At 49.4% G+C, this 26,795-nt stretch overlaps 1 long non-coding RNA gene across 1 annotated transcript in view; it reads right to left on the reverse strand.

Moving 5' to 3' along the window:
• Positions 1-26,795, reverse strand: part of LOC119966387 — a 126,479-nt gene that overhangs the window by 73,562 nt on the left and 26,122 nt on the right. The gene's annotated exons all lie outside the window — the stretch shown is intronic.

A 26,795-nucleotide genomic window follows, 5' to 3' on the forward strand; every position in this document is an offset into this window, starting at 1 on the left:
GCAAATTATAGGATTGTGAACCATGAGGAGGATTATGTAGAACTTCAAAAGGACATAAACTGGTTGGTGGAATAGGTGAACAAATGGCAGATAAAATTTAATGCAGAGAAATATGAAGTTATTAATTTTGGTCGAAGAGTGTGGAGAGACAAGATTTTATAAAGCATTCACCTCCAAAGGGGTGCAGGAGCAAAGGGACCTGGATGTACTTGTGCATAAATTTTTTTTTTAATATAATTTTTATTGGAATTTTTTACAGAAAATATAAAACATAACGACAAACAATGAAATGCAACAAAATAACCCATAATAACTGTGACACCCCCAGACCGTATCGGCGCATGTATCACATCCCCCCACCCCCCCAACCCTAATGAACAACAAAAGAACTTTAAAAATATTAAAATTAAATAAACAAACATAGTCATTGTCGGCCCCCCCCCCCTTTTCCCTCCCCTTTTCCCTCCCCTTTTCCCTCCCCGGGTTGCTGCTGCTGCTGTCCCCGTACCCTATCGTTGAGCCAGAAAGTCGAGAAAAGGCTGCCACCGCCTAAAGAACCCTTGTACCGACCCTCTCAGGGCGAATTTGACCTTCTCTAGCTTAATGAAACCAGCCATGTCATTGATCCAGGTCTCCACGCTTGGGTGCCTCGCATCCTTCCATTGTAGCAAGATCCTTCGCCGGGCTACTAGGGACGCAAAGGCCAGCACACCGGCCTCTTTCGCCTCCTGCACTCCCGGCTCCACCCCAACCCCAAAAATCGCGAGTCCCCATCCTGGCTTGACCCTGGATCCCACCACCCTCGACACCGTCCTCGCCACCCCCTTCCAGAACTCCTCCAGTGCCGGGCATGCCCAGAACATATGGGCATGGTTCGCTGGACTCCCCGAGCACCTGACACACCTGTCCTCACCCCCAAAGAACCTACTCATCCTCGTCCCAGTCATGTGGGCCCGGTGCAGCACCTTGAATTGGATGAGGCTAAGCCGCGCACACGAGGAGGAAGAATTAACCCTCTCCAGGGCATCAGCCCATGTCCCGTCTTCGATCTGTTCCCCCAGTTCCCCCTCCCAGTTCGTTTTCAGCTCCTCTACTGACGCCTCCTCCGCCTCCTGCATAACCTTGTAGATATCAGATATCTTCCCCTCTCCGACCCAGACCCCCGAAAGCACCCTGTCGCTCACCCCCCTCGCGGGAAGCAAAGGGAATCCCTCCACCTGCCGCCTAGCAAATGCCTTTACCTGCAGATACCTGAACATGTTCCCCGGGGGGAGCCCAAATTTCTCCTCCAACTCCCCCAGGCTCGCAAACCTCCCATCAATAAACAGGTCCCTCAGCTGTCTGATGCCCGCTCTGTGCCAACCCTGAAGTCCCCCATGAATGTTCCCCGGGACGAACCTATGGTTCCCCCTTAACGGAGCCTCCATCGAGCCCCCCACTTCTCCCCTGTAGAAGTGGATTTCATTTGGAACTTCGCTGATAGGGTTAATATAACAGTTCTGAAAAGCTCTGTGAAAGAGATGTCAACAGGTCAAGGGATGAAATAAAGGGAGTGTGTTATGACCGGCATCTGTGAAAGCAAAGATGTCAGAAGGTTATGAGATGGAATATAGGGAGTGTGGCTTTGGTATTATTTAATGTTCTGACCCCATCTGTGAAAGCAGAGAGGTCAAAAAGGCAAAGAATGAAATGAATGGAAAGCGTGACTTATTGCAGAGATAACGTAATTAAGCTCGTTTGACCAGTTGGAACAAATAAACATTGAAATGTAAGAGGGACTGTCTTTGGAGTGAGTTGAGCCATATGGCCATGGGATAAGAAAGACCTTTGTGAACAGCATTAATAGTGACTTGTGCTAATGATTATGTCAAAAATAACCTCCCGACCTCGAAGAATAATTCCATATATGTACATGTTCTGGATCCTTGCCAAATCATTGGTGTATCTAGGAATTTAAGGGGACCACCTCTAAGCTGTGATTGTATAAAGAGACAGTCCATATTTTGGACTTTGGCACTTCTCGAAGGTAGTTACCCGACTGCTTAGAGATTTGTCCCGGCCGTAAATAAACGAATATTCGTTACTGACGTGTTCGAGTGTTTTACTTCTGGACTGACGATCAGATACGTGAAAGCGCAATTCACACCCCTATGTCTCCTCCACTGCCCCCAAATCTTGAGGGTAGCCGCCACCACCGGACTCGTGGTATACCTCGTAGGAGGGAACGGCCACAGCGCCGTTACCAGGGCCCCCAGGCTTGTATCGCCACAGGACGCCCTCTCCATCCGTTTCCATGCTGCCCCCTCCCCCTCCATTACCCACTTGCGCACCATCGACACATTGGCCGCCCAATAATGCCCCGAGAGATTGGGTTATGCCAGCCCCCCACCATCTCTACCCCGCTCCAAGAAGACCCTCTTCACCCTCGGTGTCCCATGCGCCCAAACAAAGCTCATGATGCTGCTAGTCACCCTTCTAAAAAAGGCCCTAGGGATAAAGATGGGCAAACACTGAAAAAGGAACAAGAACCTCGGGAGAACCGTCATTTTGACGGACTGCACTCTACCCGCCAACGATAGCGGCACCATGTCCCACCTTTTAAATTCCTCTTCCATCTGCTCCACCAGCCTGGTAAAATTAAGCTTATGGAGAGTCCCCCAACTCCTGGCCACCTGCACCCCCAGGTATCTGAAACTCTTCACTGCCCTCTTAAATGGGAGTCTCCCGATTCCCTCCTCCTGATCACCCGGGTGTACTACAAATACCTCACTCTTGCCTAAATTTAACTTATAGCCCGAGAAGCCCCCAAATTCCGCTAACAGCTCCGTACATGTGCATAAATTGTCGAAACTGGCAGGACACCTATTGGTTTGAATTGGTTTATTGTCACATGTATTGAGGTACAGTGAAAAGTATTATTCTGCATGCAGCTCAAACTGATCATTCGCACATGAAAAGAAAATACATAATAGGGTAACATAAAATACACAATGTAAATACACAGATTCAGGTTTCTGGTGAAGATGTGTGAAGAGATCCGATCAGTCCATAAGTCCATTAGTCCATAAGAGGGTCATTTAGGAGTCTGGTAACAACGGGGAAGAAGCTGTTTTTGAGTCTGTTCGTGTGTGTTCTCAGACTTTTGTTTCTCCTGCCCAATGGAAGAAGTTGGAAGAGTGAGTAAGCTGGTTGGGAGGGGTCTTTGATTATGCTGTCCGCTTTCCCCAGGCACCGGGAGGTGAAGATGGAGTCAATGGATAGGAGGCAGGTTTGTGTGATGGACTGGGTGGTGTTTACGGCTCTCTGTAGTTTCTTCCGGTCTTGGGCCGAGCAGTTGCCATACCAGGCTGTGATGCAGCCAGATAGGATGCTTTCTATGATGCACCTGTAAAAGTTGGTAAGTGTCAATGTGGACATGCCGAATTTCCTTAGTTTCCTAAGGAAATAGGCAGTGTTGTGCTTTCTTAGTTCTAGCGTCGACGTGCGTGATCCAGGATAGATTGGCGGTGATGTGCATACTGTAGCCACCTGGGTTGGCCACTTCCTCACACAAAATGGAAGAACGCAAAGGTTACAGGGAAAAATGGACAGTTGCAAAGAGACAAGCAGTTTGTAGAATCCCCGTGTATTCTAGCTGCTAAAGAAACCAGACAGCATTGTAACTAACGAGCTGCGCATATTAAGTGAGAGATTCCCGGTGATTCCCAGGCACAATGGACACAACAATTAGAAGAGATTGAAACATTCTATAGAAGGTCAGACATCCCGGCGCCAGTGGAGTCTGAAACAAAGGACACAGATAAGGTGGAAAGAACCGCCCAGTGATCGAGGAACAACCCCGTTATTGGGGAAATTCAAATCAATCGATTGGGAAGAGACCCAATCGATTGCAAGTTTATAGAGGGTCCACCCAGAAGGGCGCAAAGCCCCTGGGACCTATAAAAGTCAGGTCCCAGAACTGATTCTTTCTTCTTGACCAGCCGGCCCTCCCAGCAGAATACCTTTGCAGCAGAAGACCTTGAGAAGGAGAGGCCTGGTCAGCAGCCGCCATCAAGTAAGTGTCATACAACGCACGCTACGAGAATAGACACTCCTGACCCCTTTAGTCCACACCAACTGGAAGTCTGCAGATCCAGGACAAAGCAAGAGGCCATTGTTCCCTGATCCGGCAGTTCCCTTATTCCAGATAAGTATTGGCCTGTTAGTGGTAGGAATAGTCTTTTAGTGTTATATGCATGAGTAGTAAATAACTGTGTAATAATAAACGTGTCTTGTTTGAACTTACTAACTGGTGTATTGAGTCATTGATCTGAACTTGAACATAAGGATACCTGGCGACTCTAGAGCTAAGGAATAAAACAGAGCCAATTGAGTGTAAAGCACACTCACCCAGAACGAGCAACATTTAGTGGCGAACTCTGATGGGACTCGACTAGAAGTGGCCCCCCCACTCCGAGGGAACCCAGCAATTTGAATCAGAAATCCAATTGGAAAAAGGAAAAACCACAAGTGTTCAAGTAGTTCACATCAATTCTCATAATTCGGAAGTGTGTTTTTGCATGCGTAACTAACAGGGTTACAAGGTAAAAAAACGAGAGATTTTTGCTGCGACAAACTGTCGGGTGTTTATAATTCGGAAAATAGCGAAAGCCGTACCCGTATTTTATAACACCGCCTTAATATCCCTCGTTCCAAATTTAAAAGAGATCATAAGATAGGAGAAATGGCCATGCAGGCAATGGAACGCCTCATGCACCCCCAAGAGTTTGTGGTCGCAGCGACCAGCAGAGTAGGTCAGTGTCCCGTTTGGGAGCTGGAACTCAGGAAGTACCTCAAAGGGAAAGAATGTCCCCTTTGGAGTGAGTTTTGTTCGAATGAGGAGACAGGTCCCGGGAGTATAGGGCATACTTGGTGGGAGAACCTGTCTGTAATTCATAAGAAAGGTTTGAGTAAAGCACGTAAGCCGATGGCAATTGTGTCCTGCTTGGCACAATTGCAAGGCACAGAAGAGGTCGTCAGGACCCTCCGAGCTGATTTAGAGGAGAGAAATAGAATGAGCAAAGTGGATGTCAGGGACATCGAAAGAGAGAATTTAGAATTAAGGCAAAAGTTGGCAGATACGGATAGAGAGGTGGATGATGCCAAGAGGGCACATCAGTCTTGTCTAGCCCATCTGAGCAGCTCCCAGGTACAATACGAAAAAGCCTATCAGGATGTGCAGCGTGCAGTCTTGATAAGACAAGAATCAGAGAAGCAGGTAGAGACACTGAAAAAGCAGTGTAGCGACCTGAAGGCAGCTTTAAGGGCACTCCATGCTGCCACCACTGAGCAAAGGCAAAGCACAGTGGACCATACAAAGTGTAGGAAGCAGATTGCGTAGCTGCAATCTCTGCTTTCTGTGCAGAATGGCTTCCAAGAAACCTTTGGAACGCAATTAGAGGAAGAGAATGCACCAGATTGGCAGGAGTTAAGCGAGACAGCGCAGCGATATGTTCAGGAAACATTTGCGCTAGAAACGCAGCAAAGGAAAGCGCCCCAACCCCCCACAGATCAGATAGCACCCGCACCAGTGAACCCAGTCACCACCCAACGAAAAGCAACCGCAGACGGCGCACACGAGATCACTTACACCACCCCCTTAACCGTGACTCAACTAAGGGACGCTTGTGAGAAAATCACCCTGTTCCACCCCACTTCAGACCCCCACCAATTCTTTGCAAAAGTTAAACAGAAGGCGACCATGTACGGCCTTGATGCGCGAGAGCAGGTTAAGCTCATCTCTACCTCGGCCCCATTGATGCAGACAGGGGTGTGTACAGTGCTTTGCAGGTGACCTGATCATCTTGTGAACAGTAAAGGTACCCAGTTCACATCTATTTCTTTTTTTTAAATAATTTTTATTGGAATTTTTTGAAAAATATATATCAACAAAACAATAATAACAATAACAATAATAGTAATAAACACCCCCCGGCACCCATAACCACGCCTATAACAAAACCCCCCCACCCCCCCAACCCCAATAAACAACAAAATAACAATAAGCAAATTAACTTAAACACTATCCCCCTAAAACTCCCCCCTTTCCCCCTCTCCCCCCCTGGGTTGCTGCCGCTGCTGACCTAGTACCTTATCGTTGAGCCAGAAAGTCGAGGAAAGGCTGCCACCTCCTAAAGAACCCTTGTACCGACCCCCTCAGGGCGAATTTGACCCTCTCCAGCTGAATGAATCCCGCCATGTCATTAATCCAGGTCTCCACGCTTGGAGGTCTCTCATCTTTCCACTGCAGCAAGATCCTCCACCGGGCTACTAGGGATGCAAAGGCCAAGACATTGGCCTCTTTCGCCTCCTGCACTCCCGGCTGCACCCCAACCCCAAATATCGCGAGTTCCCAGCCTGGCTTGACCCTGGATCCCACCACCCTCGACACCGTCCTCGCCACCCCCTTCCAGAACTCCTCCAGTGCCGGGCATGCCCAGAACATATGGGTATGGTTCGCTGGACTCCCCGAAAACCTGACGCACCTGTCTTCGCCCCCAAAGAACCTACTCATCCTAGATCCGGACATGTGAGCCCGGTGCAGCACCTTGAACTGGATGAGACTAAGCCTCGCACATGAAGAGGAGGTGTTCACCCTCTCCAGGGTGTCCGCCCATGTCCCCTCCTCAATCTGCTCCCCCAGTTCCACCTCCCACTTAGCCTTCAGCTCCTCTACCGACGCCTCCCCCACCTCCTGCATTACCTGGTAGATGTCAGACACCTTCCCATCCCCGACCCACACCCCCGAAAGCACCCTATCACTTACCCCCCGCGGGGGCAACAAAGGGAACCCCTCCACCTGTCGCCTAGCAAATGCCTTGACCTGAAGGTACCTGAACATATTCCCCGGGGGGAGCTCAAACTTCTCCTCCAGTTCACCAAGGCTCGCGAACCTCCCGTCGATAAACAGGTCTCCCAACTTCCTAATGCCCGCCTTGTGCCACCCCACGAACCCGCCATCCATGTTCCCTGGGACAAACCGGTGGTTCCCCCGCGGCGGGGCCTCCACCGAGCCCCCCACTTCCCCCCTGTGTCGCCTCCACTGCCCCCAAAATTTGAGGGTAGCCGCCACCACCGGGCTCGTAGTGTACCTCGTTGGAGGGAGCGGCAGCGGCGCCGTTACCAGTGCCTTCAGGCTTGTGCCTCCACAGGACGCCATCTCCATCCGTTTCCATGCTGCCCCCTCCCCATCCATTACCCACTTACGTACCATCGAGACGTTAGCCGCCCAATAGTACCCAGAGAGGTTGGGCAGCGCCAGCCCCCCTCTATCCCTGCCCCGCTCCAAAAAGACCCTCTTTACCCTCGGAGTCCCGTGCGCCCAAACAAATCCCAGAATGCTGCTGTTCACCCTCCTAAAAAAGGCCCTCGGAACAAAAATGGGGAGGCACTGAAACAAAAACAAAAACCTCGGGAGCACCATCATTTTAACGAACTGTACTCTACCCGCCAACGACAACAGCAGCATGTCCCACCTTTTAAATTCCTCCTCCATCTGCTCCACCAACCTACTGAAATTGAGCTTGTGCAGAGTCCCCCAGCTCCTAGCCACCTGAACCCCGAGGTACCTAAAACTTCTCACTGCCCTCTTTAGCGGGAGCCTACCAATCCCCTCCTCCTGATCTCCCGGGTGTACGACAAACAGCTCACTCTTCTCCAGGTTCAATTTATATCATGAGAAACTCCCGAACTCAGCAAGACTCTTCATCACCTCCGGCATTCCCCCCACCGGGTCTGCTACATACAACAGCAGGTCGTCCGCATACAGCGACACTCGGTGCTCCTCCCCCCCTCGCACCAAACCCCTCCACCTCCTCGACTCCCTAAGAGCCATGGCAAGAGGCTCAATTGCCAGCGTAAAAAGCAAGGGGGACAGGGGGCACCCCTGCCTCGTCCCACGGTGGAGCCTGAAGTACTCGGACCTCCTCCCATTTGTCTCTACACTCGCCATCGGGGCCTCGTACAGCAACCTCACCCATTTAATAAACCCCACCCCAAACCCGAACCTCTCCAACACCTCCCACAAGTACCCCCACTCAACCCTGTCAAAGGCCTTCTCCGCATCCAATGCCACCACAATCTCCGCCTCTCCTTCTGCTGCCGGCATCATTATCACATTTAGCAGCCTTCGCACGTTAGTGTTCAACTGCCTCCCCTTCACAAAACCCGTCTGATCTTCATGTATCACCCCTGCCACACAGTCCTCTATTCTAGTGGCCAAGATCTTCGCCAGCAACTTGGCGTCTACATTCAGCAGTGAAATCGGCCTGTATGATCCGCACTGCAAGAGGTCCTTATCACGCTTCAGGATCAGGGAGATTAGCGCCCGAGACATTGTCGGGGGCAGAACACCCCCCTCCCATGCCTCGTTGAAGGTCCTAACCAACAGGGGGCCCAGCAGGTCCGCATATTTCTTATAAAATTCAACTGGGAACCCATCCGGTCCCGGCGCCTTCCCCGTCTGCATGTGGCCAATCCCTCTGACCAGCTCCTCCAACTCGATCGGAGCCCCTAGTCCCTCCACCTGCTCCTCCTGCACCCTTGGAAATCGGAGCCTATCCAAAAAGCTCTCCATTCCCCCTCCCACCGCCGGCGGCTCCGACGGTACAGTTCCCTGTAGAAGTCCCTAAAGACCTCATTGACCTCTGCTCCCTGCCGCACCACCTTCCCATCTCTATCCTTCACTCCACCAATCTCCCTAGCCGCGTCCCGCTTACGAAGCTGGTGCGCCAGCATCCTGCTCGCCTTCTCTCCATACTCATAGACCGCTCCCTGCACCTTCCTCCACTGTGTCTCCGCCTTCCTGGTGGTCAATAAATCAAACTTGGCCTGCAAGCTACGCCGCTCCCCCAGCAATCCCTCCTCCGGGGCCTCCGCGCACCTCCTATCCACACTCAACAGCTCCTCCACCAGTCTCTCCCTCTCCCTCCTCTCCTCCCTGTCCCTATGGGCTCGCAGTTCACATCTATTGAATTCAAGGACTATGTGAAGGGATGTAGCATCCGTTGAATCAATTTGCCCCCTACCAGTTAGCTACCAATGGCTTAGCTGAATGTTTTATACAATTGCTCAAGCATGCAGTGAAGGTTCGAGGGATAAAGGCTTTCTATCTAAATGTATCAATAGCTTTCTTATGACATAGAGAAAGCCTATGCATTCAACAAAACAAAGCTCACCAGCTATACTGATGTTCAAAAGGAAACTAGGCACACAATTCAACATTTTGACTCCCACTTCAACTTCAGAGATAGTCAGGCAACAACATCAGATGCAAATGGTTGGAAGGGAACAACATTCCAAAAGCAGAGGGATGGATTCTCTGTTCCTGAGGCTAAGTGCCGGCATGAACAAAGAATCCTCGAGAGTTTCACAATAAGAAAATCGGCGCGGACCTCTCACCGAGTCCGGTATCAGCTGCGCGGATCCCGGACGAGTGTGGCGCCACTGGACATTGTGCGCAGCCGGCATGCCGGTTTCCCGAACGCTCGGACCACACATGGTCCGCGCTGTCAGGAACTCGGACCTTTGGGGATGGAACATCGTGGGTGGGCCGGCCAATGACTCGCCAACAACATTGCAACGACACGTCCCGAGGGAAGGGGACGGAGCACGTCAGACCGGTGTCAGATCGGGGCCTACACCAATTCTGCCGTTGGAATCCATTCTCCGCCTGATCGCCGTGCCCAATTTTGGCGTTGGGCTAGGAGAATCCAGCAACGAGTCTTTGATTGCGGGAAACGATCCGACGGAGAATCGGCTCCACCCAAATTGGGGCCGGAAGCGGTTTGACGTCGGTCATCTACGCTCCGCCCCCTCAGATGGCATCGCGTTGCACCACGTGCACCATTGCAACAGCGTTGGCGCATCATCGGCCGCCCCTCCCGCAATGCTCCATTCCTGATCGGCTGAGTTCGCGTCGGCGCGGGACATGTGAGGTCATCAGTGGTCGGGAACCCGGCGTGGCGGCTGCGGACTGTGTCCAGCACCGCCACACAAGGCCGGGATCCGTGGGGGGCGGTCAGTGGGGTCGTGGATGACGGTTCAGGTCTGCGCACGGCTGGCACCATGTTGTATGGCATGACCACTGCAGGGCGTCAGCCGTGCGCATACGTGGTCGGGGACCCAGCCATTCTCTGGCAATATTCGGTGTGGGAGCTGGGAGTTTTCGGTGCAGGAGCTGGCTGTAGTGATCTGTACATCTGTACATACATCTGCACATACACCAGGGACTACAGACAGACGTAACAGCCACAGCATCACTAGAGGGCAGCATCAGAGATGGGTCCAGCCCAAGGGAAGATCTGCCTCTTTCAGAAGCACAGGGCTACTGAGCAGCAGCAGACAGAGACAGCTCAGCAGCGGCAGTTTACCTTAGCTTCACTGGTCATACCTCTTGACTGTATTATATCTAGTTAAGCTCTGGAAACAGAACATATCCATTGAATAAAGTATTTGTGTTAACTGGAAGTCTGCAATCTTTATTCAGACTTGGAGAATAACATATGATACCAGGAGTGATTTCAGAAAGCTTGCTAGACACCAGCAAGAGAAGAAAAACGTAAACCCGATATTCGACTGTGGAAGACTTCGCAGCAAATGAATCCTCGACGACTAACTGATTTGATGGAACTTGTTGGAACTCCATGGCAGCTGGAAACAACCGGTAATTTAAGTTATAACTTGAAAATGTTTGAAAAGTTGTTCCAAATATTTATCACAGCTAATGATTTAAGCACTGCCTCTGACGCAATGAAAATAGCCCTACTGCTCTCAACAGGAGGGCATGAAGCTAGAGATATCTATAATTGCTTTAATTACTTAGAAGGTGAGGACAACACCAAAGTAGACGTTATACTCAAAAAATCTGCTGAACGCTGTAACAGTCAATCTGGTGAGATGCTGGAAAGATTTAACTCTTGTCAGAAAAACAGAGGGCCCATCTCTGATTTTATTACGAATCTCAAGTTAATACCACAAGGCTGTGATTATGCTGATTTCAGAGACACTGTGATAATGCATCAATTAATTTCTGGACTATCTGATAAAAGTCTGAGGGAAGAACTTTCACAAAATAAGTATCTATCTCTGGACATCGCTATACAAAAATGCCTTGCTTATGAACAAAAACAAAATCAATACTTTGAGTCTCTAGAAACACAGAATCATCATTTAGAAAACAAAATTGGTAAAAATGGCGCGAACACTCACCACGAAGCGGAGGCAGAGTTGAATCGGAGCAAGACGGAGGTTCTGAGCAGCAGCCATGTTGAGAAAGGAGCGGCACATGCGCAGTTGAGAAAAGAGGGCACAGTACAGGAAACCCGGTGTGCGCATGGGCAATCGAGTCCTACGCATGACGTCACGAACGTCAAGATGTCAGAGGAACAGGACCACGCCCACTTAAAAGGGAAATGCACGGAAATGAACAAAAAGAAATTTAAAGCTGCAAAACCCAATTTTCTTGCCTCAAAAGACAGAACAATGCCCGAACTTACACCAGCAGTTGGAAATAACTTTCACAACACCCTGGAACAAGCAGTTAGCATCGCCTTAGGTGATATGGTGCTTGTAGACTACGACTCAGACGAAGATTTCAGCTTGGGCGATGGCTACCCCAGTACCAAATCCGAACCGCAACTAGAGGTGTTGTACCGTGAAGACCCCGACGATGAGTTCTTCAGAATGACGAATCTTCAGCCCAGCAAATATCACATCCCGACTCATGAGTGCAGGATTATGCTGCGGCCTGACGCCAAGAAACAGAGAGTGGTCCATGCACCACAAAGGGTCCCAGCCTCCACACAAGAAGATGATTTGTTCATTGAACACAAAGAAAACAATCACAACTCTGAAACAAATAGCGATGTTTTGTCTATCGAGCAATACACACAATACTACTCAGACATGGCTGAGTTATTCAGAGATCCTGATCACAGCATCAGCAACACGGTTGAAAACCTCAATACGATTCTTCTCATGGTAGATGAATCCAATACCATGGTGCCATGGCAGATGGTTGATACATTGGATGACAGCAATACCCAAGATGAAGACGACGCCACACAGAGAGCACAGAACGACTCCGCTGAGAGAGCACAGATCGACTCTACAGCGAGAACACTGCACGACTCCACAGAGAGAGCAGTGACAAACTCCACAGAGAGAGAGATGAAGGACTCCACAAAGAGAGCGACACAAGCCTCCACAAAGAGAGTGACGCAAGCCTCCACAGACAGCTCGGTGACAGACTCAAAAATGGAAGCAAGCAAATACTCCACAGCGAACGCCATGCATGTACAAGACCATGAAGATCTATCAAGCTTATTTGAGCCACCAGAAGAAGACACTGAATGTCTACCCACTGTGTGAGACAAGTGATGAAGAAATCACAATTCCCATACAGGATGTGCAGGATCACAGCGAGACTGACATATCTCAGCTCGTCTGCACAGAAGCACTCAATAATCAGAGGACGGCCACCCATGAGTCCAGAGAGACCACGTCAATAGAAATTCTGAAGATTTTGACTCCAGAAGAGGAGCACTACGACCCACAACAAAAATGAAATTGTGAAGATTTTGACTCCAGAAAAGGAGCACAAGGAGATCGCAGATGATTCAAATGAACCTGAAATGACTCCAAAAGAGGAGCACCAAGAAATCAATGATAATTCAAGTGAACCTAAAATGACTCTAGAAGAGGAGTACCAAGTAAGCAAAGAAGAGGAATCGAGTCCACCACAATGCAGCATCAGATCATTCTCACAATTCTCAAGAAGATACGCTCAATGTAGCAGATACCACAAAGGACACTGACACCAATAACTGTGACAATGACTCAAATCATCCACATGGCACACTTATTGAGCGCAACATGAACAACAAAAACCACAAGAAGCACAGCAGAAACAAGAACAACAACAGCAACAACAAAAACAACATGCAGGACAACAAGAACGACAAAAGCAACAAGAAGCATCCCAGAAACAACAAGCACGACAAGAAAAAGAACAAGAATAAAAGTGAAAACGAAAACGGAATCAACAAGCACAACAAAAAGAACAACACCAAGAACGCCAACGAAGACAGAAACGACAGAAACAACAACAATGAAACAACGACCTGTACAACACTGCACATGAAGGACAATGCCACAGCACACTGCGAAACAATGACAAGACTACAAACATGCATGGCATGATGAAGAATCTCACAAATTCACATCTGCTCCAGAACAAACAAGCAAAACAGCTTTCACGAATGATGACATACAGAATCAATACAACAAACACAGGAAAAAGTCGAGGTCAGACAACAGTGCGACACAGAATCGCTACCCGCAATCAAATGGAACTGGGGGGAAAGGTGTCCACATCATTAAATGACTCATCAGCACAGCAGCCGAGTCACGTTCTGACATCAATCTAGCTGTGTTATAGTACCGAGCAACCCCATTAAGCTCAGGACTGTCGCCAGCGCAAATGCTCTTCGGTAGAGACATGCGGACAATCCTACCGGCAAAGCAATTCTGAGACGCCGGCAACGCACCGGTTCTCGACGATATGCGGGCACTATGCTCCAAACAAAAACTATACTCGGATCAACATGCAATCGCACTCAAGCCACTGACAATAGGTGACGCCATCAGAATCAGGGACCAGAAGGCGGATGGTCTGAGTCAGCTACGGTGATCAGGCAGAAGGCACCGCGGTCCTACATTGTCTGCGGGTGTACTTTTTCACCGTAACCGCCAGGATCTATTAGAGATTCGACCTACAATGCCAGTATTTCCCACACTGGACTTGACCAAGTCCATTTGTCCACAGGACGTTCCTCGCCACACAACGCCAGACAGTACTCTTGATGACATCAAACCAACCTCCCTACTACCACCGTTAAGACGCTCCAGCAGAAGCCGTGAGGCAACCGACCGCTAGATTTGTAACAACACTTGAACACATGCACAAGACGAATATGGACACTTCTTATGATTAACTCACAACACAATTAATTGTTTCTGTATTACTTTTATCATTTTCACAGTGTGTAGATTTGCATATTCTCACCACTTGTTATGTACAGTTTTCTTGAGGCCAGTCTAGAAAACATGTCCAATAAAAGGGGGGGATGGAGTGATCTGTACATCTGTACATATATCTGCACATACACCAGGGACTACAGACAGACGTAACAGCCACAGCATCACTAGAGGGCAGCATGAGAGATGGGTCCAGCCCAAGTCAGGATCCGCCTCTTTCAGAAGCACAGGGCTAGTGAGCAACAGCAGACAGAGACAGCTCAGCATAGGCAGTTTACCTTGGCTTCAGTGGTCATATCTCTTGACTGTATTACATCTAGTTAAGCTCTGGAAACAGAACAAACCCATTGAATAAAGTATCTGTGTTAACTGAAAGTCTACAATCTTTATTCAGACTTGGAGAATAACACACTGGCGCCGCTGCTAGCCCCTCACCGGTTCCAGAATCGGTGAGGGGTTGGCGGCGATTTTTGCATTGCAAACCTCCTGCATATTCTCCATTCGAGCCGGCACTTAGCTGCTGAAATGGAAAATTCAGCCCATGTTCTAATGCGAGACTGCACTTAAGGTGAAAAATGGACTCCACCAATTGTAATGTCCAATTTCATATACTGTGTAAACTGACTATGAACGAATTTGGCATTGGCATGCTGACCAATTATTGTCCGCATGTTGTGAGAGTACAGAATCATACCCAATGTTTACACCGCAGTGTATGGACAGTGACATGCCAGAGTTGAGGACTACAACTGCCGAGATTATGGAACCTGTTATGACAGAGTCATCCACATAACCAGAGATGTTTCGGAGTTAGTTTCATCAGATATATCACTGATCAATGTACGGGAAGACACTTCTAGTATTCCTAAGAGCTAAGTTCCTGAACATCGTCTCCTGCCAAAATAAGACAGATATCCACCCAAGAGACTGTCAGCACAGCGCCATTGACCGGGTTCTATTCCGGTCTTGGGTGACTGTCCATGTGGAGTTTGCATGTTCGCCCTGTAACTGTGTGGGTTTCTTCCGGGTGCTCCGGTTTCCTCCCACAGTTCAAATATGTGTATGTTAGATGGATTGGCCATGCTAAATTGCCCCTTAGTGTCCAATGGTACATAGGTTGCGGGGATGCATGGGGTTATGGGGACAGAGCAGGGGGGGGGCCGAGGTAGGGTGCTCTTTCATTGGGTCGCTGCAGACCCAATGGGCCGTATAGCCTCCTTCTCTACTGGAGGGATTCTATAGATTCTAATATACATATGTATCCGTAGCATAACCATGTTAGTTATGGCATAATGTGTTGCATCTGTGTTAAAGTGTTTGAGTAAATAAAAATAGTGGGGATACTGAAGGAGTAAAGAGGGAGGAGTGTTATGTATCAGAGTAACATCAGTGGCTGGTTTCATGTCACGTGGAATGCAATAATGTCATTGGAGCATTTTATAGGCTTTTGTGGAATTCAACATTGTACCCTGTTTGATAACAGATTCAATGAAGATTTTTTTTTAAAATTCATATTTTTAAACTCCCTTAAGAAAATTCACAACCTTGAGAAATGAGACACCACAGTTATAATTGTTCACTTTCTTGGTAAGCAAAGTAAATTTGATCGTCATTAACAATTATCATGTTATTTAAAGGGTAATTGAACTATTAATTCATCAACTTAAATTTCTGTGGTGAGTTTAATGGTTACTTAATGTGCAAATGCAGAATGTTCATGGAAATTAGATGGGACGTTTTCACAAAATGCCTTTCTTGTAAAGTTAATGGCTTATTAGCGTAAATCAACCAGAAATTTGTGACAATTTGCAATTCACAAGGTATCTCTTCCATGCAACAAATTGCTGGCAAATCTGCCCATTAATAACAGCATGTTTCGATCATTCACTATTATTTATTCAGCAAATTCTGCAGGCCATCACTGCAGTAAGAAATTGACTCATGCTGCAAATTGCATTACCATCCTGGCTAAAAAGCATAAATCAATTTGCACCATTTGAATCATGAAGAGGGAATTACAGTTAAGCAAGGCATACTTTAGTGCTTAACTGACCACTAGGGATATCCGGTTATTGCAGAACCCCAGCGTAAAGCTGGTTTAGTACTTTTCAGGTTTGTTGAGTATTTTTGCATGTAAAATATTTTGGGAATAAGACAAAGGGTCATAAAGACAGTCAAGCTCACAGTGAGTGAAAACTAACTGCTCTATAGAAACAGCAGCTAATGGTGAGTGATGGACCCTACTTAAGACTGGGATTTATGTGCATGAGTGAAACAAATTGATATATCATTTATTTATCTTGACATTTTGGAAAGAGATTAAATTTATCAGTTAGTTCTTTCCAACATTTTCTCCCCTTCCCTCCTTCATAACTGAAGACATTGAATCATTCCTTATGTATGATTCCTCTCGACATTTAAGTACAGGATCAAGTTTGCTAATGTTGCCCCATGACTCATTACCTACATCCCTTTGTCCTACAGCACAAGAGGGAGATTAGGGGTGAAGGTCTGGAGTACAGTGATTGATGCTAGAGTCCTCCCAGGATGTATGTTATTCTCATTTTCAGTGGGCCGAACAGTTTCCCTGACATTGAGGGCCTGTGAGAAAAACTGTGTCGCACTTGGAATATTGCGCACAATTATGGTTGCCACACTACCAGAAGGATGTGGAAGCATTGGAGAGGGTGCAGAGGAGGTTTACCAGGATGTTGCCTGGTCTGGAGGGTGTTAGCTATGCGGAGAGGCTGAATAGACCCGGACTGTTTTCATTAGAATGCCGGAGATTGAGGGTGACCTGATAGAGGTCTACAAGATTATGAGGGGCATGGATAGAGTAAATTGGCAGGCACTCTTTCCCAGGGTGGACGGGTCAGTCACCAGGGCTCATAGGTTTAAGGATTGTGGGCAAAGTTTAGAGGAGATGTGCGGACAGATTTTTTTTTTACACAGAGGGTGTTGAGTGCCTGGAACGTGTTGCCAGGGGAGGTTGTGGAAGCAGATATATAACAGTGTTCAAAAGGCAACTTGACAAATACTTGGGTAGGATGGGTATAGAGGGATATGGCACTTTGAAGTGCTGAGGGTTTTGGCCAAAAGTAGTATCATGTCCAGTACATGCTTGGAGGGTCGAAGGACTGTTCATGTACTGTTTTGTTGCTTGTTCTTTACATGGGGTGAAGACGTATCTCAGTGGGAGGAGATCAAAGAGAGGGAGTCATTTAAGGTTGTGAACAACAAGCGGTTCTAATAAGGTGACAAGTGCAATTGCAAATCTATTTTCATTCGTTCATGGGACATGGGCAATGCAGGCCGTGCCATAATTTAATGCCCATCCCTAATTGCCCTTGAGGGGGCAGTTAAAAGTCAACCACGTTGCTGTGGGTCTGGAGTCACATGTAGGCCAGACTGGGTAAGGATAGCAGATTTCCTTCCCTAAAGGATATTAGTGAAATAGATGGGTCTTTAAGACAATCAACAATGGTTTCATGGTCACCATTAGACATTTTTCAATTCCAGATATTTTTAAAATTCAAATTTCACCATCTGCAGTGGTGGGGTTTGAACATGGGTCCCCTGGGCATTACTCTGGGTCTCAGGTTTACTAGTCCAGTGACAATACCAGTATGCCACCACCTCCCCATAAAAATTAATTGACTATGTCTCCACTGCTTTCTGGGAAAGTTAGTTCCAAATACTTATGACCGTCTGAGGGGAAAGAAATCTTCTCACCTCTGCCTTAATTGGGAGTTGCCTTATTTTTAAACTGTGTCCCCGAGTTAGTCTCTCCCACAAGGGGAAACATCCTTTCACAATCCACCCTGTGAGATCTCCTCAGGATCTTCTATGTTTGTAGTCCGATACAGATGTTAGGCAGGTCAGGAGGTTGGTCAGGTGTGGATGCAGTCAGGTAGTCGGGTCAGGGGGTGACAGTTACATCAGGCTTAGAGTAGTCTGGTCATGTGGTTGATGGGGTTAGGAGGGTAGTTGGGGTAGGGGGAAGGAACGTCGAGGTGGATTTATTTTGGATGTGCTTTTAAATGGACACACCGTCTGCCCCTTCAAGTGGATGTAAAAGATTCATGGCACTATTTCAAAGCGTGGCAGGGGAGTACTGGCCTATATTTATCTCTCATTCAACATCACAAAAACAAATTATCAGGTCTGCATTGCAGTTTGTGGGATCTTGCCGTGTGCAAAATTACGTCCCATGTTTCCTACATTATGTGAAGAGACTACATTTCAAAAGTACCTCTGGCACATTTTGGAACATTATGTGATTGTGAATGGAACTTTATAAATGCAAACCTTTCTTTATAAAGCATGTCCACAGCATGTGATGAATTAATTTAAAGCCGTTATTTTCAAATCCAGGGTCGCGACCCACGGGTGGGTTGCGCGCGGGTGACGGGAGGGTCGCGGGGCCATGCGTCTCGGTGTTCACAATTGCGGGGCTATGCATTGACGTTCCCCATTGCTAAACGTAGTGCTCAATGGCACGATCGACTTTTGAAAATGCTGGCCGCGACCGGCTTTCAGAATGCTGGCCTTTTCGCGCACGCGTGCCCCCTCAGCAGTGCGCAGGCCCAGAGTCCAGTGGAGCTCCTCCAGACATCAGCATGCTGACCCAGGAGCAATTTTTTTTTTTTTTAATTGCTGGGGTCTTCCTGCCTGGAGCGGTGGCCGAGAGCAGAGAGCACCTGCTCTCTGAGAAAAAAGGCTATTTGTATACATGAAATGAAATGAAAATCGCTTATTGTCACGAGTAGGCTTCAATGAAGTTACTGTGAAAAGCCCCTAGTCGCCACATTCCGGCGCCTGTCCGGGGAGGCTGGTACGGGAATCAAACTGTGCTGCTGGCCTGCTTGGTCTGCTTTAAAAGCCAGCGATTTAGCAGAGTGAGTTAAACCAGCCCCTAAATTGCTTATTGTCACAAGTAGGCTTCAAATGAAGTTACTGTGAAAAGCCTCTAGTCGCCACATTCCGGCGCCTGTTCGAGGAGGCTGGTATGGGAATTGAACCGTGCTGCTGGCCTGCCTTGGTCTGCTTTCAAAGCCAGCGATTTAGTCCTAAGCTAAACCAGCCCCTGACTGGCCTTTGAAGATGTTGGCATCAACATGCTGTGGTAGTATGACTAGGGGTATTATGGTACCTGGGAGTGTGAGCTGCCATTGCTGCAGAGGACTCGCTGCCCATTGGCCCAGGTATCATGTGCCTCTTATCCCTGTTGGCTAAGAGGAAGGTAGCTCCGCCTACGAAGCGGGGTATAAGAACCCGTGTACCCCGGCAGCCAGCCATTTTCCTGTATGTCTGCTGCCGGGCTCACTTCTTGCTAATTAAGTCTTTTGTTTCAGACTTCACCTACGTTTCGTGTCTATTGATTGTGCATCAATTTAATCAGCAAGATTTTAAAGGATGGAGCTCCGCATCCAGCCGGAGTGCCTTTGACTCAGCCCTCACGCAGCAAATGCAACAGCCGCATTTAAGCACTGGCTGGCTTGCTTCAACAGTTACCTTAGCACGGTGGAAAACGTCCCGACGAGGGAACAGAAATTGCGCATCCTCCACTCGTGCGTCGGCACCGCCGTGTACACGCTCATAGAGGACACGACAGACGACGACGCGGCTATGGACTTACTCAAAGGACATTTCATACGGCTGGTGAACCATGTCTATGCTCGGCACTTACTGGCCACGAGGCAGCAGATAGCTGGTGAGTCCCTGGACGAATTTTACCGTGCCCTCCTCATGCTGGGGAGGAACTGCGGCTGCCCACAAGTGTCTGCTGCTGAGCATACCGAACTTCTGATCCGAGACGCCTTCGTTGAAGGTATGCAGTCCTTGCAGATCCGCCAAAGACTGTTGGAGAGAGAAACTTTAAGCCTCACGGAAGCAGGGGCCCTCGCCTCCTCCCTAGACATTGCGAATTGTTACGCTCGTGCGTACGCCCCCGATCCCAGACTCGGAAACCCCCCCCCCCCCCCCCCGGGGCCTGCACCGCAGGGCGCCCCAAAAAACCTGTGGGGCCCCGCTGCTATTTCTGCGGCCAGGCAAAGCACCCCCGTCAGCGTTGCCCGGCCCGTTCTGCAAGCTAAAGCAGTCACTGCGGTCCCAAGCAGCGACTGCCGGACTCCCCCACCCCAACAGCCGAAAGGACACGATCTCCCTACGGGACCTGGCACCCACCGGATCCCAGCCACCCCCCCGGCGCCAGCCCCCCCAACCCCTCCCCAACCCCAACTGCCCCCGGCAGGCACCCCGCCCCACCAACACCTTTACATGCGCTGCCTAGTGGACAGGACAACCCTCCCCCAGCCTGGCCTCCACTAGCTCCGACTAGGGTTACGGACGCAGCAGCAAGAAGAATGTCATTGCTCCTGGAGTCACGGACGACCACCACTCCAACGTCGCCAGCACAGCTCCGCAGGTCGCACAGGACGACCAAGGCACCCGATTGGCGGATCGAATCCATGTGAACTGTTGATGGACTCTTGTTTTTGCTTGTTTTCTATTTTTTTCTGTTCTCCAAACTGTACATAGTTACTGTGTCTTGACTCAATCCTGTAAATAGTTGCAGGCCAGTGGGCAGCCACCAATGAAAATGTACGATCCAACATCGTCTGCTGCCGGGTTTACTTCTGATCGAGGTCTACAAAATTATGAGGGGCATTGACAGAGTGGATAGTCAGAGACATTTTCCCAGGGTGGAGCGGTCAATTACTAGGGGCCATAGGTTTAAGGTGCGAGGGGCAAGGTTTAGAGGAGATGTACGAGGCAAGTTTTTTACACAGAGGGTAGTGGGTGCCTGGAACTCGCTGCCGGAGGAGGTGGTGGAAGAAGGAACGATAGTGACATTTAAGGGGCATCTTGACAAATACATGAATAGGATGGGAATAGAGGAATACAGACCACGGAAGCGTAGAAGATTTAGTTTAGGCGGGCAGCATGGTCGGCACATGCTTGGAGGGCCTAAGGGCCTGTTCCTGTGCTGTACTTTTCCTTGTTCTTTGTTCTTGCCCCTGGTGATTGTAATTTTCCTGAGTTCCACTCTCACTATTCGGGAATGTTACATTTATCCTCCATAGTGAAGAGTGATGCAAAATACTGGTTCTATTCACCTATCATCTCCTTATCTTTCCTTTTTAATTGCTCAGACACACTTTCTATAGAACCAATACTCACTTTAGAGTCGTCGAGTTATAGAGGTCAACAGCACAGAAAAGGCCCTTTGGCCCATCACGTATGCACCAGTCAAAAACAACCACCTAAGTATTCAAATCTCATTTTTCAGCACTTGGCCTACAGCCTTGTATACCTTAACATTGCATGTGCACATGTAAATACTACTTAAATGTTATGAGGGTCTCTGCCTCCACCACCCTTTCAAGCAGTGAGATCCAGACTGCCACCACTCTCTGGGTGAAAAGGTTTTTTCTCACATCTCCTGTAAACCTCCTGCCCCTCACCTTAAATTTATGCACTCTGATCATTGATCCCTCTAGCAAGGTGAAGGTCTAAACATCTCAATCATACGCCCCCACCCCCCTCCGTCTCTCTCCTCTGTCCTAAGGAAAACAGCCCCAGTCTATCCAATCTCAAAACTCTTCGGCCCAGGCAACATCCTGGTAAATCTCCTTTGCACCCTTTCCAGTGCTAGCACATCCCTCCTATAATGTGGAATCCAGAACAGCACAAAATACTCCAGCTGTAGACTAACTGATGTTTTATACAGTTCCATCCTAACCTCCCTACACTTAAACTTTATGTATTGGCTAATAAAGGCAGTTGTGCCATGTGCCTTCTTAACCACTTCATCCACCTGCCCTGCTGTCCCCTGTTATACCTGCACACCAAGGTCACTCTGATCCTTGTTGCTTCCCAGGGTCCTGCCATTCATCATGTATTCTCCTGCCTCGTTTGTCCTGCCCAAATACATCACCTCAAACTTATCCGGATTGAATTTAATTTCCCACTGATCAGCCTGTCTAACCAGCCTACCTACAGGGCGGCACGGTAGCGCAGTGGTTAGCACTGTTACTTCACAGCGCCAGGGACCCGAGTTCGATTTCAGGCTTGGGTCACTGTCTGTGTGGAGTTTGCATGTTCTCCCCGTGTCTGTGTGGGTTTCTTCTGGGTGCTCCGGTTTCCTCCCATAAGTCCTGAAAGACATGCTTGTTAGGTGAATTCAAAGTGTTAATGTTAGCCTACTTATGACATTGATAAAGATTATTATTATATCCTCCTGTAATCTAAGGCAATCCTCCTCACTATTTACCGCCCCACCAATTTACATATTGAAGTGTTGGCTAGTGTAGACTTGAGAGATGAACAGACACTTCCAACACTGATGAAGGTTCAACTCAATTTTATTAACTATTTCTAACTAACTAACACACGATGACTGTGGGTCTAAATAATGCTAACTTAAACTAGAGACCTAAGCCTTGTCCGAACCAGTTGATTCTCTCAGCGCGTGTTGAGAGTCTGTGCTGGGCTGGATGAGTTCTTGTTACACTCAGAGGCAGCACCCAGAATGAACGGGAACCGTGGTGATTGGCTGCGGTGTTTGTACATGTTGATTGGTCCCTGTGTGTGTCCATCAGTGTGTGTCTGCACCATGATACACTGGTGTATATTATGACATCCCCCCTTTTATTAAAAAAATGTTGATTTATAGGCATGTGATAATAAATAGTGTGGATGTGTGGAGAATGTACCTAGCTACGTGTGAGGTGCGAAGACATATGTACAAAGCTATATACAGGGAACAAGACTATTTACAGAGGAAGGTGCCTGGTGCAGATGGCTACCATGAACTGGAAAAACTAACAAATCTATTTACAAATCACTGGATAACGAATGCAACACTAAAGGGTATAGGAAAAAGAACAGTGAGTCCACATGTGTACAGAGTTCATAAGTTCAGTCTCTGAGGTGGGCGACGAACTCTGGTTGACCGCCTCAAGGGTGGGGCAATGGCTGGCGGCTCAGACGCCGGGAGGGCTGCAGCACCGTCAGGGGCAGGCAGAGCGACCAGAAGCGCCGCACAGTCCACGGCGGGATCAGTAGGAGAGCTGGTCGGAGGATCCCGTGATGACCCTGGAACCAGGCGAAGAGCACGCCTGTTGCGGCGCCGAATGGATCCATCCTGTAAGCGGACCAGGAAGGAGCGTGGGGCCACCTGCCTTAGAACGGCCCCAGGCGCAGACCAGCCACGGTCCGGGAGGTGGATGCGAACCTTGTCGCGTGGATGGATGTCGGGATGGTCAGCAGCCCGTGAATCGTAGGAAGTTTTCTGCTGTAGCTGAGACATGTGCATACGGTGGAGCACGGGGACATAATTGAGGTTGGGAGTGAGAATTGATGGCACCGTCGTCTGAGGGTGCGGTTCATTAGCAGCTGAGCAGGCCACAGGCCGGTGGAGAGCGGGGCGGAGCGATAGGCTAGCAGAGCAAGATGGAAATCTGAGCCTTGCTGAGGAGCCGCTTAACGATGTGGACCCCCTTTTCCGCCTTCCCATTGGATTGGGGGTATAGGGGACTGGACGTAAGATGATCGTAGTTGTAGTGTCGGGCGAAGCCGGCCCATTCCTGGCTCACGAAACAGGGGCCATTGTCGACATGACCGTCAGCGGAATGCCATGTCAGGCACATGTCTCCTTATACGCCCTGATCACAGCCGTGGATGTGAGATCGTGCAGCCTGTTGACCTCCGGGTAACTGGAGAAGTAGTCGATGATGATGCCCAATGCATGGAACAAGTCGATGCCCACTTTGGTCCAAGGTGATGTGATGAGCTCATGGGGCATCAGGGTCTCCCGTGGTTGGGCGGGCTGAAAACGCTGACAGGTGGAGCAGTTGAGCACCACATTGGCGATGTCATCATTGATGCCCGGCCTGTAGACGGCTTCTCTGGCCCTGCGGCGGCATTTCTCGATTCCTAAATGGCCTTCATGGATTTGCTCCAACACTAGCTGGCACATGCTTTGTGGAATGACGATGCGATCCAATTTCAAGAGCACCCCGTCGACAACTGCCAGGTCATCGCGGACGTTGTAAAATTGCAGGCACTGGCCCTTGAGCCACCCGTCTGACATTAGACGCATTACCTGCTGCAGAAGTGGATCAGCCGCTGTTTCGTGGCGAATTTGCATCAGTCGTGCATCCAAAGCTGGAAAATGGGAGGCTGCAAGCTGAACTTGAGCATCTATTTGTCAAATGAAGCAGTCATGATCACACGGAGGTGTGATCGACCTTGAGAGGGCATTGGCAACGGCAAGGTCCTTGCCAGGGGTATGGATCAGTTGAAAATCGTACCTGCGCAGCTTGAGTAGGATACGCTGGAGGCGGTGTGTCATGTCATTTAGATCCTTTTTGATAATATTTACAAGGGGGTGGTGGTCGGTTTCAAGTGTGAACTGTGGAAGTCCATAGACGTAGTCGTGGAACTTTACAACTCCAGTGAGAAGGCCGAGACACTCTTTCTCAATTTGCGCATAGCGCTGCTCTGTGGGAGTCATCGCCCGTGATGCATACGCAACGGGGACTCATGACGAGGCCGCGTCTCGTTGCAGGAGCACGGCACCAATCCCCGACTGACTGGCATCAGTAGAGATTTTGGTCTCTTTAGTCGAGTCAAAAAACTTGATTCCTGCCATTCACGCTCGTGAGCAGGGCGCCATCGGAAATCTGTGGTTTTGCGAATCAGGTCTCTGAGGGCCGTGGTGTGGGAGGCAAGATTCGGAATGAACTTCCCGAGGAAATTCACCATACCCAGGAACCGGAGGACCGCTTTCTTGTCCTTGGGCGTCTTCATGGACGTGATTGCTGTAAGCTTGTCCTCGTCTGGACGCACCCCCTGGTGGGAGATGTGATCCCCCAGAAACATGATACTCGACTGGCCGAAGGAGCATTTGGCCCTATTGAGGCGGAGGCCGGGTTCGTGGATGCGCCTGAAAACACGCTGAAGGCGGGCAATGTGTTCCTGCGGGGTGGTTGACCAAATAATAATGTCGTCGACATATACCCGGACGCTGTCGATCCCCTCCATCATCTGCTCCATAATCCGGTGGAAAACTTCGGACGCAGAGATGATGCCGAATGGCATCCAGTTGTAGCAGAACCTGCCAAAGGGTGTGTTGAATGTACACAGCTTCCTGCTTGACTCATCTAGTTGGATCTGCCAGAAACCCTTTGAGGCATCCAGTTTTGAGAATAGTTTGGCGTTGGCCATCTCGGACTTGAGCTCCTCAAGTTTCGGAATCGGATAGTGCTCCCGCATGATATTCTGATTCAGGCCTTTAGGATCAATACAGATCCGCAGCTCGCTGGACGGCTTCTTGACGCAGACCATGGAGCTTACCCAATCTGTGGGTTCCGTGACCCTAGAAATGACTCCTTGGTCCTGGAGGTCCTGGAGTTGTTGCTTGAGGCGGTCCCTGAAGGGCGCTGGGACTCTGCGAGGTGCGTGAACGACAGGCGAGGCGTTGGAGATTTTATAGTTGTACGGGAGCATGCCCATGCCTTCGAAAACATCATGGTATTGCTGGATGATGGAGTCGAGTTGCGCCTTGAAGTCTGTGTCAGAGGATGCAGACACATCGCTTGAAGAGAGAGAGTGTACTCTCTGCACTAAGTGGAGCAGCTTACATGCCTGCACACCAAGCAAGGAGGCTTTTGAGGCAGCAACGAATGGGAGAATGACTGTGTGAGCACGATGTGTCACCTCAAGGCGGCAGGAGCCGCTGGCGGCTATGGCATTGCCATTCTAGTCCAGCAATTTGCAGGCAGAAGGCAGGACAGCAGGCTGTACGCAGAGCTTGCAAAAATCAGACGGTGCGATGAGATTGGCAGAAGCGGCAGTGTCCAGGAGGAACCTAACAGGGGACCGGTTGACCGTAAGGGTGGCACACCACTCATCATCCTGGCTGAAGCTGTGGACGTGGACAGGTTCAGTGCCACGCATGGGGGACATCCTGTTCGCAGTAACAACGCCGATTGGGAACGGGACCTGTGGGTCTTTGCATGCACAGTCGGAATCAAGGTCTAGAGTAGGTTAATTGATGGCAGGCTGGATAGACCTGGCGTCTCTGTGGGGCTGGGTGGACCTCTTAAAAACAGCAGGCATGGAAGATCTGCACATTGCAGCGTAGTGGCCTCGTTTGCCACACTGCAGGCAGCGTCGGGACTTCACGGGACGTTGCCACTTGAAGTGGGCGGAGCCGCAGTTGCCGCACGCCGGAGCGTTCGTTGCACCACCGCGCATGCGCGGGGCATCCTGTGCAAAGCTGTCGGTGACATCAGCACGCTCGCTGCGTGTAAGCGCGGTACTCCGCAAAAAGCGCACAAAATGGCCACCATCGTTCAGATCCAGAGCCTGAAAAGATTTGATCATTTGGACCCGTTCTGCCTCGTAAGGGGCTTGCCGCGCCGTTTCAGCAGCCTGGATGCAGGAGTAGCGCGTGGAGGCATGTTCATGAAGTACACAGGTCTCAATGGCCGTGGAGAGAGTGAGCTCTCTGATTTTTAGTAGCTGCTGGTGCAGGGGCTCAGATTGAACACCAAAAACAATCTGGTCACGGAGCATGGAGTCAGAGGTTGACCCATAGTTGCAGGACTGCGCAAGGCCGCGGAGGTGGGTAATAAAGGACTGGAAAGGCTTGTCCTTACCCTGAAATAACGGGTAATTCGCCTGAATAACCTGAGTTCGCTGCTGGAACA

This window comes from Scyliorhinus canicula, chromosome 5 (assembly GCF_902713615.1).
Source record: "Scyliorhinus canicula chromosome 5, sScyCan1.1, whole genome shotgun sequence".
Taxonomy (NCBI): Eukaryota; Metazoa; Chordata; class Chondrichthyes; order Carcharhiniformes; family Scyliorhinidae; genus Scyliorhinus; species Scyliorhinus canicula.